The following is a 21,004-nucleotide window of genomic DNA, read 5'->3' as shown; positions in this document are numbered from 1 at the left end:
AAAACGTTGTTGCTCTCCTTCCAGCTCTGACAATGTGAACCATGAATGTGCACGTTTTTATAAAAAGCAGTTTTCCCGAATACTCAATAAAATGCTGATTATTTTAAAAATCATTTTAATTTCCTTATTTGGGCAGGCAGTTATTGATTTCCAAATTGCTGAGAATCTAGGTTTAATTTGACAAATATGTGCTGAGTTGAAATAATGTATCTCTTGAAAACACGTCTCATGTTTGTGGCTATTTTGTCAAAGGAAGAGAGAATCCAATACGATGGTTGCAAAGAATCTTGAAAGAACTCAGGAAAAGTTATAAAATGAACCAAAAGTTAAAGTGGTAAATTTATTCATATAGGTGAAAAAATGATTTAGAACAGATTCAGGAAAAAGAGAATGCTGAAGATCTACAATTAAAAAAAAATTCTGGCCCAATTAAATATTTGAGTATTAGGAATAATTTCCAGAATACCAGAAGTTATTCACTTTCTATATTACACAAATTTTTGCTTTACTAATTTATGGAACAAATTGCTTTATAAATTCATGAAAGGTGTTATATATTTGTTTTATGATTTCTTCATTATTATTACAATATTCAGTAAATTGTGGAATGTGATTTTTTTTCAATAAGGCCTATATGAAAAATGTTAATATGACATCTATCTTTTCATTAGAAAAAAATTCATATTATGTAAATTAAGTGAAATTTCAAATGTACAAATTGTTGCTTCTTTTGGATATTTTTTCTGAAATCAAATAGTTATTTGGGTAAAAAAAAAATGTAAGTTTGGAAGAAATAGCCTAGGTGTTAGCTCATGATCTGTCCAGACAGATTTTAGCTTAAATTATAATTCTGAGACTTGCTCATTCTGTGACCTTGAGAAAACTTCTTACTTTCCTTTGAGGCTCAATTTCCCTCTAAAATGGATCTAATAAGGTTAAAGGACATAATGTGTTAAGTGCTTAACAAAGTAGCCAAAAGATGCTGGAAATCACTTCCTACTACACTTCTTGAGTTTCTTTCTTGACTTTCATTGTTGTCATTACTTCCATGGAAACTAGGTCCTGGAAGAGATAAAAGGAATTTTATATTTTCTTTCCTTATATAGTCTGAATTGTTACTTATTTTTAAGGATGGTTGCAAAATACAAAGGGAAATAACAGCTATTTTTAAGGCTGATGTTTTATTTCACATGTTTATTTTCACAGCCACCAGTAACATACAGAGAAGAAAGAGAAGGGTTGAACATCACCAAGACTGTAGCAGGTGAGCCTCTGCTATGCAAACCTAGTCCTTTGAGGTGGTTTCACTTTATAGGATATTAAATACAGTCAGATTCATTTTCTTTTCATCCGCTTTTCTTGATTTTCTGTGTATTGATTTCTCCACAGCTCTCTCATTTCCAGCAACTAAAGAGATCGTATTCTCAAACTAATTCTTAAACCATTTTTAAACAAATACAAATATTGCTATAAATGTCTGGCAGTTTGTTGGTAGGGAATGTAATACACCATAGTATTCAATAAAAAGTCATGCAAATATGCATAGGCAAATTTGAGTAATATAATATATACAGAATGATATAAACATACATATATAAATGTATATATATTTTGCATATATATAGAGTAACTGGAAGAGGATAATGTTAGTAGAGAAACGAGAATTACAAAGAGTCATATAAAGTAAAATAAATTCAAAACAGAGGTAGAATTTTTTTATTAATTCAACAAGTGCCTATTAAGTACCTAATATGTGCTGAGCAGATTGCTAAATACCAAGGATATAGTAATAAATAAAACAGTAAAAAATGAAAATCCCTTCCTTATAGAGCTTATAGTCTAAGGGGAAGGAAAGACAATAAATAAGAATTTATTCTTATTTATGCTTTTATGCTATTTAGTCTAAAGAACTAGATAGCCAAAAAATATATGTTGGACAATACATATGCCGAGAATGGGGCTGGGGTGGGGGGCGAAGCTCAAGCAGTTGAGAGGATAAAAATCATCAGAGGAAGGGGTGATGAACTTCAGATAAGGTGGCCAGGAAATGGCCACTGAGGGAAGAGGATTGCTGAGAAAGGACCGGAAGTGGAGAACTAGCCGTAGAGCCTTGTGGGGGAGGAGTGTCCCAGCAGATGTGCCGAAGTACCTGACATGTTCAAGGAACAGTGTGGCTTCATGGGACCGTGAGGAGAGAGCAGGGGGAGAAGAGCAGCAGGTGGGTCAGATGGATTTCCCAGCCACATCATGCGGAGACTTTTCAGTCCAAGTTAAAACTTCTCTCTCTCTCCGTCCTTTCTTCCTTCCTTGCTTTTTTTTTTTCCCTGCATAATATGGAAATGTACTGCTGTGGCTCAAGTAGGGAGACATGATGTAATCTAAGATTTAAATATATCACACTGGCTGTTTGTCAGGAATGGATAGGAAAATCTGTTCCTATTAGGAAGTTATAATACCCCAAAGCATTAGATTGGCTTTCCGTTCACTTAACAGCCATTCCTGGCTCCCTTTATGGCTATCAGTGTAACATTGAGAAAAACCATGAAATCCTCTGGGCCCAATTTCCTTATTTATTAAATAAGTAAATTGGATCAGAGACTTAGATTTTTTCTAACTCTGCTGATTTATGATTCATGAAGTAGAAAAAAATTGTAAAATTATTTTTTCTGCTACATATTTAAGCTGAAGGTGGCCGTAGGCTATACCAGTTGTGCCACCGGAAACTCTTCATAGTGATGACAGCAACATATTTCTAGCTTTAGTGTTATATAGTTATATAGTATTTTTTTTGAATGCTTATGTGCACACAAATCATTTCTCTGATACTATGTCCAGCCTGAAAACTATCTGTAGAAAGTAGTATTGCCAAACATTTCTCATGGATTGAGACCTATGAAATAAAATGGTCATTGCAACAGTAGAATATTTTTTTTTTCTTAGAGACAGTGTAAAGTTGACATTAAAAACATATTTCATAGCATTCTGAAAAATGCTTCCTTGGGCATTTAAGATTGTCACATTCTTCATAGACTTTTCATGGTCCTGGCATGGAGAGAGGTTAAAAAGCACCTGACATTCATTCTATATGGACTGTTTAGCAGGTGCTTGTATAGACACAATGTCATTATGTCACAGCAGCAGCCCATTGTGTTAGTTTTTACTTTCCACTTCATACAGCAAAAGAATTGCTGAAAACATAGAGAAGTTATATATCCAATAAGTGCTGAGCAGAGATTTGGACTCAGGTCTTTCATATTCTATGTGATTTCCACTTTGCCTTTGCTACTCTGGATGTGATTTGTGGACCAGCAGCAGTGCTATCACCTGAGATCTTGGGAGAAAAGCGAAATCTCAGGGACCATCTGAGACCTACTGAATCAGAATTTGCATTTTAACAAGTTCCCCAGGTGATTCATGCGCATATGAAATTTTGAAAATCACATTGTGCTATGCCGCAGGGCTTTTTATCACTATGGATAGTGTTTGTATATTTCAAGGTCCTAAGCTGGGCACTGCGGAGATCTGAAATTTGCAGTCAACTCCAAAATCAATCTGATAAAATTCACTAGACAACTTGATTATGGTGTTCAGTATGTACTTATCTAGTCATATACATATGCATGAACATACTTACCCACCTGCACACGTATATACACGCCTGGCCGAGAGAAAGAGAGAGAGACAGAGACAGAAACAGAAAGACAAAGAGAAGACCTTACTAGAAAAAGGAACAAAAAATATAGATATTGACCGAAGAAGTAGATTTAATAATTTTTACAGAATTAAGATAATGCAATTCATTGTGATCAGCAGAGCAACTGCAAACCAGTGCCTCACACTCCTTCATGTGAGAAATGTGAGACCCACATGCCAGGAGAAGAGAAAACACAATAAATTGTGGGTGTAGATGCCTCACTTATCCCCAGATTACTGTAGGTTGCCAGACTCTTTGTTATTAAAACTCCAAAAATATTGAAAGGCCTCCAGGCATCATTTACTCTGCATCTGGAAAGAGCCTCCAGTGTCATAGTATTAAACATATTTATCACTTCAAACTCATTGCCCTGTGCTGTTTGCATGTTTTTAACAAAGTAATAAGCATTGTAGAAATGATGAAAAGTTTCTGTGCAGGACTCAGGAAGCATTAAGTGAGGCCCTGGGAACTCATACCTGACAAGAGTATCTGGATCTTAGAAACAGCTGGAGCCTGGCTCTGCTGCCGTTTCCTGCTGCAAATTTCCTGCTCTTCGAGTTCCCTTTTATTTTCTTCTATTTATTTCTAAAATATTATATTTTATGACTTTGAGATTTTCTAAACATATGTTTATGTATCCTCTTTGGTAAATACACAAAAGTGTGAGTCCCTAGTTCTGACACACTGTACATCCTGGGGTATAGGTATGCCAGGCACTGGGCATGAAGCCATTGACGACCTGGTTCACGTAAGCTCACGTTCAAGTGCTAGAGCGTGATTGGTTGAGGTGAAACTGACACTGAGGTGATGTCATTGAAACCGACGAGGCTACTAGGTATTGGAAGTTAGGGAGGACTTCTTGATAAAGAGTTGGCTTTATTTTTGTCTTGTTTACAGTCTGATGTAGCATAGTCAACCTTCCTAATTCTGGCTGTGTAACTTTGAGAAGTTACTTGACTTTTCGGTAACTTGGTTTTCCTGATCATTCAACTGGAAATAAAAAAATACATCTACCTAATAATGTGGTTATGAGCATAAAAAGATATAATAATACCTTTAAAAGTGCTTGGTGAGTACTCAATAAGGCTGGTTGTAATGACTCTGTTCTTTTAACAGAACATTTTTTTGAGAGTGCTTCTCTATGTACACAATTAAACATTCTTTGCAAGTATGGTTTTTAATAATTGCATAAAATTTAATGGTTTGGTTATGTCATAGTTTATACACACACTCCTTGAGTGTGTTGGACATCCAAAGAGTATCATAGTTTTTCACTATTTTAAATTACCTATGGCTTATATTCTTACCTGTAGATCCTTGTTCAAATGTCTGATTATTTACTTAAAAAAAAGTTCTTGTTAGCTGAAGCAGACAGATGTTAAAATCATTATTGTAAAAAAAAAAAAAAGTACTGATCAATACATCTGTCAGCTATGGAGGAGTGCCAGTGAAAGCCATGTCTCTGAAGTTCATTTGGATTTCAAATCTAAGAATCATTGATCAGTAGCCTACAATCACCTTAGATTCCCTAAGGGGTGTGCTGCAAAGTGGACATAGGGGATATTGATTTTTATAGTACATATCTAAATGGGATTAGTTTAGAACATAAAAGAGATAACTTTTTGCTAAATTAGGGGTAAACTCAACAACCTGTGCCATTCACCTTTTCCTGAGTGCTTTCTATTATGTCCCGTGCCATCTACGTGGAAGACTCTTTGCTTTAGGAAATTATATAAAACAGAAATACAGGAACAGAGCTATCCAGAGATAACCACTTTCATGTTAACTTGATATCTTAATTTATTTGAACTTTTGAAATTTTGGAGTTAAAATGTATCTTTTTTTCATCTGTATTTTTAGATTACTAATGCAGTAGAAATTTTTTCTAATGTTTAACCCACTTGCATTAGTTTTCTGTGACTGCTGTAACAAGTCACAGTAAACTTAGTGACATAAGACAATAGAAATTTATTTTCTTGAAGTTGTGGAGACTGGAAGTCTGAAATCAGTTTTACTGAGCCCAAATCAAGGTATTAGTAGGTAGGGCCGCACTCCCTCCAGAGGCTTGAGAGGAGAATCAGTTCCTTGCCTTTCCAGCATCTGGTGGCTGGCAGCATTCATTCACGGGCTGTGGCTGTGTCTCTATGATGTCTTACACAGGCACTGCAGTGGCATAAGTACCCATCTTGTTAATCCAAGAGAATCACAACCTAAAGTCCTTATCTTCATCACATTTGCAGAACTTTATGACATAGACTAACATTCATCGTTTCTAGGAATTAGGACTGAATAGGGGGCCACCATTCAGCCCATTTAAATTTTATTTTTGAGAATGAGCTGTTGATATAGTTTGTCTTTTTTTCTAGAAGCTTTTTCTTATAGCATTAGGTATAGTATCCTCTTATCTATATTTACTGATACAGGTTTCAAAAATTTCTTCCCACTTTCACTTTTTAAAATGTTTCTGATTTTAAAGATGGAGTTATAATGCAGGAGAGCATTAAAATATAGCTTGTTCTTAGATAAGAAGACACAATATTATAAAAATATCAATTCTTAGTGAGCTACCCATCTTTTTTTTTTTTTAAGTTTATTTATTTGAGAGAGAGAAAGAGAGAGAGAGAGCATGAGCTGGGAGAGGGGCAGAGGGCGAGGGAAAAGCAGACTCTCTGCTGAGCAGGGAGCCCAACATGGGGCTCTATCCCAGGACCCTGAGATCAAGACTGGAGCCAAAGGCAGACACTTAATTGACTGAGCCACCCAGGTGCCCCAGTAAGCTACCCCATCTTAAACCATGTATCAGTAGTATTTCTTAGAAAGTACCCAAGCAATCCTAAAGTTTATTAAATATTTTTGGCATTGTAATTTTTAAAATGAAACAATCAAAATTATTTCTCATTGCCTGCATATATTTGTATAAACCCAGAGAAAGATGAGCAAGAATTATAGATCAAACTATTAGCAATAGCTGAAATTGTTGAAAATTGAAGGACATTGAGGAGTTTCTGGGTAGTTTTTGGTGCGATGCTATGGTTTACATATTGCACATACTTTAATAGTTTGATGATAAACTTAAGGCATTGTTAAAAGGTCTGAAGCATAGAATTTAAAGAACTTGAGGCCATTAATATTTTACTTGACAACTTTGAATTATGATTTACATACATAAAACCACACTAATTTTAAGTGGAGAGTTCAATGAGTTTCCCTTTCCTTTTCCTTTTTTTTTGAACTGAAGGTGTAATTGCCATATAATAAACTGCCTTCATTTAACATGTATATTTTTATAAGATTTTACATATGCAAAAATACAAAAGCATCACCATAATCAAAATAGTGAAAACATCCATTATGTCAAAAATGTCCCTGTATCCCCCTTGGAATCCCTTCTTTATCACTTCCTGCCCCTATACTCCTGTTTGTCCCCCAGACAATCATTGATCTGCTTTTCGCCACTATATAATTTGCACTTTCTAGAATATAATTTTTCTGAAATTTTTTACTCAACATAATTATTTTGAGATGCGTTCATAGCAATTAAGGTTTTTTTGGTTTTGGTTTTTTGTTTGTTCGTTTGTTTTTCGAGAGGGAGGAGAAGAGCAGCAGAGGGAGAGGGGGAGAGAATCTTAAGCAGGTTCCACGCCCAGTGCAGAGACCCACAGAGGGCTCCATCTCATGACCCTGATATCAAGACCTGAGCCAAAATCAAGAGTCCAAGGCTTAACTGCCTGAGCCACCCAGGTGCCCCATAGCAATTTGTTTTTAATTGCGGAATAGCATCCCCCAAAATATGAATATGTAAGTACTTTTATCCATTTTTTCTTGACATTTTAGTTTATTGTAACTTTTTACTACTACAAATTAAGCTGCTATAAAAATTCATGTACAAGACTTTGTATAAACCTATAGTTTCGTTTCCCTTGGATTAATACTTAAGCTAGATACTATGGTAGCTCTATGTTTAATCTTTTAAGAATCTGACAAACCGTTTTCCACAGTGTCATACTACTTTACGTTCTCATCAGCGATGTACAGAGTTCCAGTCCGTCCACATCCTCACTGACACTGTTATTGTCAGGCTTTACAATCAGGGCTATTCTGATAGGCATTTAGGGGAATCTCATTGTGGTTTCCTTTATAATAATGATGTTGGCATTTTTTCGTGTGAGTACTTGCCATCTGTATACCTTCACTTCTGAAATGTCCTTTCAATCTTTTGCTCATTTTTAATTTTAAAACATTGGATTGTTTATTTTCTTATTGCTAACTTTTGAGAGTTCTTTAGATATTCTGCATACAAGTCCTTTATCAGATATGTAATTTGCAACATTTTCTCCAGCCTGGAACTGTCATTTTTATTCTCTTAAATAGTATCTTTTCAAAAAAAAGACGTTTTTTATTTTGACAAAATCCACATTAATTTTGTCTCTTATAGATTTGTTGTTGGTGTCATTTCTAAGAAATATTTACATACCTTAAGGTAAAAAGATTTCTGTGAGGTTCCTTGTGGAAGTTTTAATTGATTTGAGACTTTCTAGCATAGTCATTTAATGCTAGAAATTTTCTACTAAGTTTTATTTCAGCGTCGTAGCACAAAGTTTGATAAATTTTCGTTTTTACTCAGTTAAAAATATTTCCTGATTCCCCTTTTGATTGTGATTTATTTTTATGAGTGTTTTAGACACTCGGGGTTTAGTTTCTAAACACTTGGAAATTTCCCGGGGACCCTTCTGTCATTAACTTCCAATTTAATTCTGTAGTGATGATAGAACATACTTTGTATGACTTGAATAACTTTACATTTATTGAGATTTGTTTTATGGCTCAGGACTATAGCTTTGTACTGGCAAGTGTTTCACGTGCGCTTGGTAAGAATGTCTATTTTGCCGTTGTTATGTGAAGCACTCTGTAAATGTCACCTAGATCCAGATTTTGATAGTGTTGTTTAAATTCTTTGTTTTCTTACTGATTATTTTGCCTACTGTGTCTATGAATTGAAAAAAAATGTATTAAAATCTCTGGTTACCATTGTGAGTTTCTTCTTGCATTCTCCTCCCCCTTTTTTTCTTTTTGTGTTTTGTAGTTCTGTTTTTTAGATACATACACATTTAGAATTGTTATTTCCTTTTGATAAACTGACTCTCATTGTCATTAAAAAATTACCTTCTTTATCCCTAAAAGTATTTTTTGCTCTGAAATCTAAGTGGCTTTATAATAATTTAGCCATTTCAGTTTTCTTTTGCTTAGTATTAACATGGTGTAAAATTTTTGCAACCTTTTACTTTTAATTTATTTGGTCTCCATGCTTAAGGTATGGTTCTTATAAGCAGCATTTAACTGGTTCTTGCTCTTCAGAATATATATAATCTAAAAATGACTGGCTTTTAATTGAGGTGTTTAGACAATTTATATTTATTATGATTATTGATTAGTGATAAATTTATAATCATTCTATTTGTTTTCTAGTTTCTGGATCTTCTACTTTCTTTTTCTGCTTTCTTCTGGTTAGTTTTTTTTTTTATTTCATTTATCTCATTTGCTATTTTTTTAGTTAAAACTGTTTTTATTATTTTAGGTAGTATTGCTTTAGGGTTTATAATTTCTGCTTTAACTTATCACAGTTCACTTTCAGGTGATATTGTGTTACTTCATTTATATTATAAGGACTTTTTATTAGCATACTTTCTCCCTTCCCCTCCAACCTTTATACCATTTAATCATACAGTTTACTTTTAAATATATTATAAGCACCATGCTATGTTGTTATTATTTTTATTTAAATAATTTAAAAATCTTATATATTTACTTACATTGTTATCATTTCCAGTGCTCTTCATTCCTTTTTATACATCCATATTCCATCCGTTATCATTTAACTTCAGCCCAAATGTCTGCCAGTGATTAATTTTTTAATGGTGTATCCAGTCTTTATTTTGCATCCATTTCTAACAGATGTTTTAAGGGGTATAGAATTCTATGCTAAAAGTAATATTCTTTCAATATTTCAAGTATATTGTCCAACTTTCATCTCATTTGCATTGTTGTTATAAAGAAATCTGCCATAATTCCTATCTTCATTGCCCTACATATAACATGTAATTTTTTCTGGCTACTTTTAAAATTTTCTCTTTATCATTTGTTTTGAGCTATTAATTTATGGTTGGCTCTGCTCTAGCTTTCTTCATGGTCTTTTCATTTTATTGACCTTCTTCGGTCTAGAGCTTTATTTTTCTCATTAAATTTGAAAAACTTCAACCATTATCACCCCAATTTCTTTTCCAACTACCCTTCACTTTCCCTCCTCCTTTTTGAATCCAATTACACATACTTTAGATCACTAAATTGTTAAGAACTCACTGATATTTTCTCTTATTTTTATTTCAATTTTCTCTCTGTAATTCATTTTAGATAATTTTTATTGCTATGTCTTCAGGTTCACTAATCATTTCCTGTGAATGTTAAATCTGTTGCTCTCATCCAGAGTATTTTTTTTTTCTGTAGCTTCTACACCCAACATGGGGCTGGAGCTTATGACCCAGAGATCAAGAATCTCATGCTCTACCAACTGAACCAACCAGGTGCCCCTCATCCAGGGTATTTTTTTCTCACAGATCTTTAGTTTTTATTTCTATAAGTTAAGTTTAGTACTTTTTAAACATCTTCTGTGAACTCAGCTTAACATTCTGAATATATGGAATGCAATTACAATAACTCTGTTAATATCTTTGTTGACTAATTCAACATATTCATCAGTTTTGAGTCAGTGTCATTTGATTGTCTTTTCTCCTTGTTATGGGTTATATCTCCATGCTTTTTCCCATGCTTTTTGATTAGGGGCTAGATAAATATTTTAGATTTTATCTTGTTGGGTGCTGTAGATGTTTGTATTCCTATAAATATCCTTGTGCTTTGTTTGGGGTGCACTGAGGTAGACAGGAACTTTATGAAACATTCTGATCTTACTTTCAGATTTGTTAGATGGGACCAGATATATGTTTAAACCAGGGCTAATTAGTTCCCAACACTGAGGTAAGACTCATTTGAATGTATGATACACCAAGAGTCTTGATGCCTGTTTATAGCCTCAAAAGCTACTTAAGCTACTTGAGATTCTTATCTTTTCTTCAAACTCTCCCCTTATCTTGGGGATAACCCAAGTGTGAAGTTTCCTAAGAATTGGAAGAGTAAGCAGAAAAGGCAATGAAGACTGAAAAAAGGAGGAAACTTTCAGTTACCACCACACCTCACCTTGCTTTGGTGTGAGTCTTTGCCTAAGTCAGGTCTGAGTGAGGACAGGAGATGAACATTATACTGAAACTTTTATTTTAGTTTACACTTGAATTTTTCATACTTTAGAATTACCAGAAAATACATGGAATCTACCTGAGATCTCAGTCACGGGTAGAAAAGATATTTTCACAAGAAGAGTTTAAATGGGAACAATAACAAATACTAAAGTCATTTCAGCTTGTACCATGCCAGATACAGCTCATTCAATAAACTGGTTAAACTTTTAGTGGGTCACTGAATACATTTGTTTTAAAAATAAAGAGCATGTGTATCAAGAAAAAATAAAACCCAAAACCAAATTAAAAGAGAAACAATAGGAAATACTATAACATATATGACAGCAAAAATCAGTATCAAGAATATATGTCAGTCATTTGCAAAGTAATTTTAAAAAGACAATAATCCAATAAAAATGGACAAAGAATTTGCATAACACTTTGCACACACAAAAAGAAAACTAAAAGGGAAATAAATATATAAATATACTCAACTTCCTTAGTAATCAGTGAAATGCAAATTAAAATATCAGTGATATATAATTACTTCCATCAGATTGACAAAATTAAATGCTTGACAACACTGTAGGTTTCTATAAACTCTCACACATTCTCCTGGAAGGTGTAAAACGACTTAGGAGAACTACTGGATGTTATGTCATAAATTTGAAGGCCCTTGATTTCACTCTTTATTAATCTGGAAATAAATCTCAAAGCGTGTGAAAGTATAATTGTTAACTACATTGTCATTAATCAATAGACAATTTTTTAAATCATAATATTTTCATACATCTAAATATTATACAAATGTGTCAGTCTGGGTCCAATCAGGAGACAGAGCCACAATGGGTTAAACAAGAGAAGCTTAATACAAAGAATTATTAAACTGTGATTTAAAAAAATAGCAAGATATCAGGAAACTCTAAATGGTACTCTGTGGGTGAAGAGGAGTACTCAAGGAGGGACAAACTTGGAAAGTGTTTCAGATTTCGGTGAAGTGTAGCTCATTCCACTGGATAATAGAGAAGTTCACTGGGTTTTCTGAAGCTGGAACTGGTCTGCAGTCACTGGGCAAGCAAGCAGCAACCTTCCAGAGTGCAGGCAGGGGCAGACAATTAGCCCATGTGGCAGAGAGGGTGGAAACCTTCTGGGCTACAAATGAGCTTTGTAGGGGCCTGAAGAAGGAATTGGAATGCCAGAGCAGGCAGGAGGCCTCCAGGTACCTATGCAGCCAAGAATCCTTCAGAGTACCAGTTTCTGTGTCAAGAGGACCATAAGAAGGTTGTCATCAGGCCAAAGCTACAAAATCACTGGGACCACACATTCTCGGATGGGGCACAGCTCCAGTAGACGTTCTTCCATGCATACGGAACTGCAGGAGAGCCTACAATGTCCTTATAGTGCCCCCTACTGAGAAAGCTTAATATCATGCTCACTTCAAAGGAGAAGAAGAGGGACTCTTTCTATCATCACAATATATATTGAAAGGAACATTTGGAGCAGAAGGCAATAAATTGGTAACTGCAACAACAACGTAGTGAGATGAATCAACTGAATAATCCCCAAAAGGTGAATTTTGCTACACACTATGCCAATTTGGTCCATGATCTTTAGGAACTTAAAGTGTGGGATAAGAAAACAACAAAAAGTAAATAAAACTCATAAATGAAATTGTGATGTGGGATAGATTAAAGTAATTTTTTTTCTTATGGGAGAATAGCAGGGTTCCTATTTCAGACGAGATAAGAAATGAGCCTTTCTCTCTCTGCAATAGTAACATTGAAAGTGCAGACATGAATATAAGAAGTAGTCTCTTTCAGGAAGTAGAAAACGATCAGTGGCGTCTAATCTGCTGAAAAAAATTAGTGAAATGAGGAATATTTGGTGTTTGTTCATTTTGGCAACATGGAGGCATTTAGTATTCTTGGCAAGAGCAGTTTCAGGGGGAAGAAGCTAGATTGGAAAGCTTTTCTCTCTGCTCTTACTGTCATGTCACAGAAATTCACAAACCAGATCTGATGGCTTCATCTTCCCCGAATCTCTCAGTGTTCTGCCTGATTGTACTTTTCACTGTTGCTGGGTTGCAAGGCTTTTGTCTCACTGAGTCAAAGAATGAATTTCCTGGACGCAAAATGGTGAAGAAAAGTGAAAGTTTATTAAGTGAAGGTGAGAACAGAAAGGAAAGAATAAAACTCTAGCATTAGAGGGGTCCCAATGAGTTGCCACTGAAGACTTTTATGGTTGGTCTTTTATAGAAAAGTGAGGAGGGAACTTGGTAAATTTTTGTCATTATCATGGTGGATTTGTAAGTAGCATGATAATAGCCTGTCTATATATAGAACAAACATGGTGGACTTGTTACTATCATGAGAACAAACAAGGTGTTCTTATAAATATCATGAGAATATCCTGTCTATATTTAGAACTAACATGGTGTTCTTGTAAATATCATGAGCACAAACAAGGTGTTCCCTTCTTTCTGGTTAATATCTCCTCTATAACATTTCTCAACATCGGTGATATCTGTGAGCCTGGTTACTTAACCCCCTGCATGAGCCTAATCACATAGCCTCCTACCTGTCTCTCCATACCTAGCCTCACTTGTCTCTTACTCATCACCAGACTCCGATCGGTTATTGAGAGGTTTGCTTTAACTTTAGTATAATGGATTTTGCTTTGTTCTGTTCAGGCTAACGGAAATGCAGCACTTGCCCAAATCTAGTGGAACTAACTCTATGTTGAATTTTATATAAAAATGAAATTTATATTGACTTCAAAGTGTGATTTTAAAACTTAATTCCACGTGTATGAATATCAATCAGACTGGTTGTAAAAATGAAAAAAAAATATTTTACCAACCCTAAATCATATTAAAGCTTTCAAAACTAATTAAAGATTTTATGGTATGAAATATTTTCAGTTTCTTTAAAAAAATAACATTTTTATATTTGCAGTCATGCTTAAGTTCTTAATAGAGAAGAAGGAAGTCATAGTTTTATAGTGATAATAAAATTATTTTAGTAGACTTATGAATCCAGGTATTACTGTTTAAGGCTCTTGATCTATAAAATTAGATGTATCTCTTAGGACTACATAAAGGACAAAGTTTCATCATAATATGGACTCTGGCAGTGAAATGACAGAAAGATATTTACCCAATATAATCATATATACTACTTACCTGGCATCTAATTACTATTAATTGTAAATGTGGTGATGGGAGGAAGAAATATTTGCATTTTTGAAGGCTTTAAAGCCTCAGGACTCTCCCAAATCTCATCAACTACTTGGATACATGGAAGCTTATTTACTGCCTCTCAGCATAGAACTGGTTTGATAAATAGATGAAGCATATTCTGGTTCTCATGGATGCCAATGCAAAGATTTGAATAAAGAAGGTTAAGGACATTTTGTGCAGAACAGTTATATGAAATCAACGTTGGTATGGTAAATCTAATCTCCCCCTCACTGAGCACTCTTAAAAATCTATTTTAAAAATGAGGATTTTAAAATACTGCTACGAAATACTCTTCTCTAAGAGTGCCTGAAGTAGTAACAAACTGTATTGTTTTGTGGAACTATTTCCCTCAACCTCTGGCTCAAATCATAAATGCATCCATATTGTGGTTTCTCTGCTCACTTAAACACAGTCAAATGTATTATGTAAATGAGTGTATGAGTGTATACAACATATAGGTAGAGTTTATAAGATAAAAGTAAATGCATCTATACTCACCACAGAGCTTAAGAAATAGTAGAGAGGCACTCAGGTGGCTCAGTCGGTTAAGTGTCCTACTCTTGATTTTGGCTCAGGTCGTGATCTCAGGGTCCAGCCCTGTGTCAGGCTCCACGCTCAGCATGAAGTCTGTTTGAGCTTCCCTCTCTCCCTCTCCCCTTGACCCCACTCCCACATGCACTCTCTTTCTCGAAAGAAAGAAAGAAAGAAAGAAAGAAAGAAAGAAAGAAAGAGAAAGAAAGAAAGATAATAGATCTTACAGTATAGAACCCCCCTTCTGCCTGAATCTATCAAACATACCAGTCTTGCCCACAGAGGAAAGCACTACCTCAAATATATGTTAATCATTCTCTGATTTGCTTACAATCTTACTATCCATATATGTATTGGTAAGTAATGAAATCTTTATTATTGCTTATATTTTCTCATGGTTTTAGTTTTATGCTCTGCATTGTATTTTTGAGAATTAGCTTTATTAGTCCTATGGGTGTAGTTACTTGTTTTCACTGTGATACAGGGTTTCACTGTTTAAACAACATTCTTCTGTTGATGGACCTTTTGGCATTTTTAGTTTTCTATTCTTGCAAACAATATTGTTATGAACATTTGTATATATGCACCCTGATGTAATATACATGTACAAAGAAGTTCATAGTCATATGGACTTTGAGCTCTAGGATATATATCCAGAATTGGAACTGCTGGTACATGAAGTTTACTGGGGTACATTTATTAGATTTCACCAGTTTTCCTAAGCGGGTATACCAAAATACACTGTGATCGCCAGTGAATGGGAATTACCATTGCCTCATATAAAATTTGCCGTAGACAGACTTAATTTTGACAGTCTGATAGTTCTGATGCTATATTTCATTATGGTAATAATATGCATTTCCCTTATAAATAATGAAGTTGTACATATTTTCATTTATTTGTGAGCCATTTGTGTTTCCTCCTGTGGATCATATCTTTGGCCCATTTTCCCCACTGGGTTGTTTATCTTCTTCATACAGACTGGTGGGATATTTTATGTATTAAAGATGGTAAAATTTCTGCTGTATAAATGTTTCAAGTATCTTTTGCAAATCTATGCCATGCTTTTGCATTCTCTAAAGTTATCTTGTGATCAAAAGAAGTTCTTACTTTTAATCAATGGAAATGATGAATTATTTAATTTGTTTTAAAAATGTTTGCGTCTTGTTTAAGTATCTTTGCCACTCCAGAGTTGATGAAGATATTCTCCTAACTTGGCTTCAGAAAACTTGTACAGATCTTTCTTATTTGTAGATTTTCATCTCCCTGTTCCTTTTGAGTAGTGTCTCAAAATGAAATCCAGTTTCTTTTTTTTTCCCTCACATAGATAACCAATTGTATTAGCCCCATCATTTTTCCAATGACCTGCAGAATTTGCTCTCAGATTCCCTACATTCATGTTTTTGCTTCTCACTTTTATTGTGTTCTTGTGTTCTGTCTTGTGTCCTTCTAAAATGTATTGGTTTGTATTGATAACCACAGGTGCAAATTATCCTATCTGCTACTTCTATTTCAAGAATATCTTACTGATTTTTGGACTTGCACTTCTATGCATATTTTTTAAATCAACTTTGTCAGGCTCCATTAAGAGACCCTATTCAAATTTTAATTGGAATTTCACTCACTGTAGAGAGTAGCTTATGATTAATTGGTATTTTTATACTAGACTTCCTTTTCAAGAAAACAGTATATTTCTCCATTTTATAGGACATCTTAATGTCTTAAATAATAATTTATCATTTCTAACTATAGCATTTTTCACACTCCTGATCAGGTAATTGTTAGATACTCTATTTGTTACTATTATAGATGTCATACTTATTTAAATTGCATTATCTTGGGGTGCCTGGGTGGCTCAGTCAGTTAAGCATCTGCCTTCAGCTCAGGTCATGATCTTGGAGTGCTGGAATCAAGCCCTGAGGCAGGCTCCCTGCTCAGCAGGGAGTCTGCTTCTCCCTGTCCCTCTGCCCCTTCCCCTGCTCATGCTTGCTCTCTCTCAAATAGAAAAATGAAATCTTTAAAAAAATAAATTGCATTATCTTTCTGATCGTTACTGTTGTTTCATTTCGTATGTTTTTATCTAGCAAACTACACAAACTATTGTATTAATTTGAATTATGATTTTCATTGATTTGGAGAGGTTTATACATGATAATTACACCATTATAACAGTTTTATATTTTTTTTCAGGATCTTTTTTTAAAAAAGAATAGCTTTATTGTGATATAATTCATATATCATAAAATGCACCCCTTCAAAATATATCGTGTTTTCAGTATAAACAACCGTGACACTATTGCCATGACCTAATCGTAGAACGTGCCCATTAGTAGCCACGCTTATTCCTTTCCACCTCGAGCCTTAAGCAACCGCCTAGCTACTTTCGTCTTATGGATTTACCTATTCTGGATATTTCATTTAAGTGGAATCATACAGTCTATCGTGTGTGTGTGTGTGTGTGTGTGTGCGTGCGCACCTGCCTGGTTTCTTTTAGCATAGTGGTTTCAAGATTAATTCATGTTGAAGCATTATATCAGAACTTCACTGCTTTTTAGTGCCAAGTGATGTTCTATTGTAGGATATACCACATTTTTTTATTCATTTATCAGTTCATGGATGTTTGGGTTGCTTCCACTTTTTCTTTCTTATGAATAATGCTGCTCTGAACATTTATGTATAAGTGTTTGTGTAGACAGTTATTATTATTTCTTTTGTCTATACCCCAAGAAATGGAATTGCTTGGTCATATGGTAACTCTATGTTCAGTGTTTTGAGGAACTATCAGAAAGTTTTCAAAAGTGACTGTGCCATTTTAGGAAGTTCTTGTCCATGGTAGTTTCAAATATATCTTCTGAGCCATTCTCTCTTTCTTCTTTTTCTGGTGTTTCAATTACACATATATCTTTTAAAATTATCCCACAGTTTTTCGATATTCTATTTATTTTTCCTTCTATTTTCTCTTTGAATTTAAACATGGAAATATTCCAGGGGGCGCCTGGGTGGCACAGCGGTTAAGCGTCTGCCTTCGGCTCAGGGCGTGATCCCTGCATTATGGGATCGAGCCCCCACATCAGGCTCCTCCACTATGAGCCTGCTTCTTCCTCTCCTACTCCCCCTGCTTGTGTTCCCTCTCTCGCTGGCTGTCTCTATCTCTGTCAAATAAATAAATAAAATCTTTAAAAAAAAAAAAAAAAACATGGAAATATTCCATTGGCAAATTTTCAAGCTCACTGATTCTTTTCTTAGTTATGTCTAGCCTACTGATAAATCCATCAAGGGTATTCTTCATTTCAATTATAAAGTTTTTGATTAATGTTATATACTTCCTTTTTATTCTTTCTTAAAGTTTCTGTCTTTCTGCTTCTGTAACCATCTCTTCTTGCATGGTCTCTACTTTCTTCATTAAAGCCCTTAACATATTAATCATATTTATTTTAAATTCCTTGTCTGAAGATTCTAAAATCTGTGTTATACCTGAGTTTTCTTTTGATGCTTGCTTTGTATCTTCATACTTTTGTTCTCTTCTTGCCTTTTTTCATGGCTTGTAATTGTTGAGAGCCAAACATGCTGTATGTGGTAATAGAAAATGAAGTAAATAAACCTTGTGTGAGGTTTATGTTAATCTGGCTAGGAGTTCGGTTGTATTTAATGTTCCTAGTGGCTCTATGCACCTTAGACTTAAAATTCCTCCTGTGTCCTTGTCTTTGTCTTCCCTCTTAGCTTTGAGATTCCCTAAGCACTCCTCCTCGGACAGAGTCTGTGTCTTTTAACTATTGCAGCTAAAATCCACTGTTATGCTGGAGGTTTGTTAATATGATGATAAAGTGTATTGAGAGAGGGTGAGTATTCTATAATCTTTCAATAAAATCATTAGCTTCATAATAGGCCTGTGTCTCTGGTTGTGACCTTCACAACTGTGTCCCCAGGGGACAGCTTTTTTTCTCCCTGATAGCATATTCTCTTCCCTGACTACAGCATTCCAAACTATTTCCTTGCAACCTTGACCCCTGTTGACTTTTTTCTTCTCTTTTAGGTGAGGAAGAAAGGCTACCGGGAGTAGGGTGGGAGGAATTCTCTTCCTTGAATAAGGCTCTGACCTGAATATGGAGAGGAGGCTTTTGTTATGGAGAAGGCTCATGGCAAATTCCCCAAAGATCACTCTTCACTTCCTCCTCCCTGAGCCACTGGGATCTTTATGTGGTCTTTACCATGAGAATCTGAAGAGCTTTCTGAAGGTAATGCACACCAAGGTATGGAGGGGTCCCTAAGACTTCAGCCCCCAGGAGTTCTCAATCTCCTGCTAGTTTACACTAAGTCTCTAACAATTCTAAAAATTACCATTGATCAATTAAAAAAAAAAAACAAAAAACAAAACTAAGCATCTCATTAAAACATGGGCAAAGACTAAAATAGGCGTTTCTTCAAAAAAGATATACAAATAGCCAGTAAACAATGAAAAGATGCTCTCAACATCACTAATCATCAGAGAAATGCAAATTAAACCACAAAGTGAAACCACGTCACACTCATTGGTGTGTTTTATCAATTGGTGTACTACAAAACAGATAAATCCAAAACAGAAAATAGTTAGCATTGGTGAGGATTTGGAGAAATTAGAACCTTTGTGCATTACCAGTGGGAATATAAAGTGGTACAGCCACTGTGGAAAATATTATAGCAGTCCCTCAAAAAATCAAACATGGCAGTACTGTAATTCAACAATTCTGTTTCTGCACATATACCCAAAAGAATTGAAAGCAAGGACTCCGAACAGCCACTTGTAGGCAATGCACATAGCTGCAGTACTCACGATAGTCAAAAGACAGAAGTAACCCAAATGTCTATGGCTGAGTGAGCAGGTAAACCTACAGGGCATAAACACACAATAGAATTTATTCAGCCTTAAGAAGGAAGGAAATTGTGACATATGCTCCAACATAGATGAACCTTGAAGACATGCTAAGTGAAATAAACCAGAAACAAAAGTGATGTAGGAAAGATGTTAGGGTTCGAAGCTGACAGCCAAGAAAGAATTCTTGAGATGTCTTTGGGGCAAAAAAGGTGGTTTTATTAAAGCACGGGACAAAAGCTGTGGGCAGAAAGAGCTTACACTGGGGTCACGAGGAGTAGCCAATTATACATTTCAAGTTGGGAGAGGGGTTAGGGATAGTATAAGCCTCCCGGGTATTTTGGAAACAAGGTTTCCAGGATCCTGAGGGGGCTAGCTATTGTTAGGAAAGGTCATTTATTACTGTTTAGTAAAGACTCCATCAGGAGATCCTTCAGATGTACTAGGGGGATGATTGCCAACATGTATCTGGGGGGCGGGGGTAGAGATAAAGGAAGTTTCCAAAGGAATTTTTATATGCTAAATAGACTTACAGTGTCCTTGGGGTCAGGCTAGGATTGCCTTTTGCCCTTAGCGAAGTATCAGCATTGAGGCAGTTGAGCTCCTAGAGGAACATCACTCTGCCTGTTTCAAGGACTTGTCAATGAGCTGTAGGTAGTAAAGGAATTTAATAATTTTCCTTCTGCCTTTGTTTCCCACATCAAAAGGACAAATATTATATAATTCCACTTATATAAGATACCTAAAGTTAAAATCATAGAGACAAAAAAAAAAAAAATAGAATTGTGGTTACCAGGGACTGAGGTGAGAAGTAAATGGAGATTTGTTGTTTAATGGGTACAGAGTTTTAGTTTGAGGAGATGAAAACGTTCTGGAAATGGATAGTATGATGGTTGCACAGCAATGTGAATGTACTTCATAGCAATAGCTGTATAGTTTAAAAGGTTTAAACACGGTAACTTTTATGTTATTTATATTCTACCACACTTTTAGAAAATATCCATTTAAGTGTACCTACCAATTTATTGCTACAATGGCCTTTGTTCTAGGTAGGCAGATATCAGCTGTTTCTCCCTGAATTTCTCTCTCCAGATTTCAGGGTGGTAGTTAGCCCTGGGACCTCAGTTCTCCAATGGGTTAAAAAAAGGAAAAGCTGCTTTTCAATTTGTCCAGATTTCTCCTGTACATACAGGAATGTGATTCCTAAGTAGTTTATATGTCAGAGCTAAGATTTAATTTTTCCCCAGCAATGTAAGAGTATTCCGATTTTTCCATATGCTTGCCTTTTCAGAATCTTAAACCTTTTCTCTTTCATGTCTTACTGCAATAGCTAAGATCTCCACTTTAAATATCAATGTAAATGTGAATATATAAATATAAACATAAATATAAATGGTGTAGCAGAA

The 21,004-nt window shown here is 35.0% G+C and overlaps 1 pseudogene; it reads left to right on the top strand.

Moving 5' to 3' along the window:
- The first annotated feature begins 2,047 nt into the window (after positions 1 to 2,047).
- Positions 2,048 to 21,004, top strand: part of LOC117804226 — a 139,610-nt pseudogene continuing 120,653 nt past the window's right edge.

Source organism: Ailuropoda melanoleuca, chromosome 10 (assembly GCF_002007445.2).
Source record: "Ailuropoda melanoleuca isolate Jingjing chromosome 10, ASM200744v2, whole genome shotgun sequence".
Taxonomy (NCBI): Eukaryota; Metazoa; Chordata; class Mammalia; order Carnivora; family Ursidae; genus Ailuropoda; species Ailuropoda melanoleuca.
Note: the sequence above shows the minus strand (reverse complement) of the source record. Positions and strands in the feature narration are given on the sequence as shown.